The sequence below is a fragment of the Pongo abelii genome, chromosome 11, assembly GCF_028885655.2.
Source record: "Pongo abelii isolate AG06213 chromosome 11, NHGRI_mPonAbe1-v2.0_pri, whole genome shotgun sequence".
NCBI classification, from domain to species: Eukaryota; Metazoa; Chordata; class Mammalia; order Primates; family Hominidae; genus Pongo; species Pongo abelii.
Genome location: NC_071996.2, coordinates 50,422,066 through 50,424,313, shown reverse-complemented (window position 1 = coordinate 50,424,313; position 2,248 = coordinate 50,422,066). Strand labels below are relative to the sequence as shown.

General features: G+C 32.1%; 1 protein-coding gene across 16 annotated transcripts in view; it reads right to left on the bottom strand.

Moving 5' to 3' along the window:
• MBD5 (methyl-CpG binding domain protein 5) overlaps positions 1–2,248 on the bottom strand; it is a 475,596-nt gene that overhangs the window by 471,581 nt on the left and 1,767 nt on the right. The window lies entirely within an intron of this gene.

The window sequence follows — 2,248 nt, the reverse complement described above, 5'->3', positions numbered from 1 at the left end:
CTGGGTAAGGACCAAAAAAACAAAGTCAGGGAAACATGTCACCTAAGTAGCACTTGTTTTATAGAGCTGGTAAAAGCGGCCTAATCATTCCAACAACCTATTGCACCGGTCAATGAAACAAAATTTAAGTGCATCCTGAACAATTTTTACAAGTATATTTTTAACTGGAATGTGTTGGATCGTTATTGCTTATTCATAATAAATCACTTTTGCCAAACTGTTTCCTGTATAAGAAGGGAATGTGTCTTGTTACTATGAGTACCATATTGTTAACAGTATTCAATTTGGCTGTTAATTAGATAAAATGAGAGCCACAGTAGAGATAAAGAAAAAATGTTCATGATCGTGAAAATTGTGGCAAGGGAGGACAAGAAAAGGAGAGGAAAGGAATTCCACATATGGAAGTAAAGAAATTCAAATATGCCTAACTCTAAAACTAACATGGATTATGACAAGCTACCAGTAGGAACTACTGTGTACCAGATATTGTGCCGAGAGTAGAATGATGTGCTAAAAAAACAAAAATGTTTGTTTTTAGGCAGTTCATAGGGCAAGACTCACAAGTAAGCATTTATAATAGAATATGCATTCCATTTATTCTTATAAGTATGCGTCCTTAATACAACAGTAAGTATATTTACTGATTAATTGTAAGTGCAGGAGGAAAATAAGTAGTAGAGAAAGCTGAAATTATTTTCAAAATAGTAATAACCTACAATAAGTGCAATTAGTACTTCTTTAAAAAATTAACAAATTACTAAATTTAAGTAGACAAAATAACAGCTTTAAAGCCATTTACCTTAATATTCTTACAATAATATGCCCCCATATGAAACCCTCAAGTGGTATACCCAGAACTGTACATAATAGTTTCATTTCTGACAAAGGAAATGAGGTAGTGCAGCATAGTGAGCATCAGGAGACCTGAGTTCTCTGGTCCCTGCTCTGTCACTTCCAGGCCTTGGAACCTCAGGCAAGTTCAAGTTCTCAGAACTTCAGCAATATGTAGAGCTGGATAAAGTGACCTCCAAGATACCACCCGGTTGAACAATTACAATCCTAAAGTATCAATGGTTCTTAATACTTAAAAAGGTTTACTAAACATAAACCATTATCCAACTTAGATAAAGTCAGCAATTTTCTAACCATAAAGGATCATGGGGTGAGGGTGAGGGGTGTGATAAAAAATGTTTTTTTAAAAAAAAGAAACAAAATAAGTAAAGACATTAAACTCAAGACTAAATTTTTACTCAGCTGCCTACTGGGCAACTACCACCCCAATTATCTACATAATTCCCTTATCTAAAATTAATTTTTTCAGTAAGTTCTACTGTCTCTCTCTTACCTTTAAAGTTGCTGAGGTTTTAAGGTGAGAACAAGAAACCTTACAAGGACTTGGAATGGCAGTATTGATGTTGGGAGAAAAACTTGAACTTGGCACAGATTTCTGCTTAAGTGCACTAATTACATCTCAGAGAAAGGTAAAAAATTGTTCAAATTTATAACAGAAGGGAAATAAGATCATATTGTTTACTGCTATAAAGCTTTTTTATTTCGGTATGTAAATGTCTACTTTTGCACACAGTTGATAATTAAAATTTTACAGAACAAGTTTCTACATATGCAATGCCTCACTGTCACTAAAATATATTATGTTTTAGCTTTAACCATCAAGAAAATAAAAAATTAGAAGTATTATCATGTCTTTATAATATTTATGCCAAATATCCTTCTAGATTTATATTTCTTCAATCCTTTCTAGTTGATCAAATTGCTGTTTTCATATTGCCAGTCTGATCACAAAATTGCTGCTTTACAGAAGAATATTTTTTGCTGACATAAATTATGGGATCAGAGATACCAATGCAGTTACAAAAAAAAAAAAAGGGTGTGAGGGAGAGAGAGCGAGAGCGAAAGAGAGTGTGTGTATATGCATGTGTGCATCCATCTTCAAGGAAAGAATAAAGAAATGTATATATGAAACAAAATAACACTTTCCAATATAAGCCCTAGTAAAAGGCATACATCAGAAACATACTTTCTAACATTTGTGAAATAAAATACAGCACTGAATCTTAAAGCTATGCACTAAGAACATATTATACAAAAAATGAAGTGATTTTTATCAATATTGTTATTGCATAAACTTAAATCTGGATTTACCTTTCAATTTATAGCTAACTGAAATTAATATACTAACTATAAGTTTATGATTTCTTTGACTCATGAAAACATATTTTAGAAATTT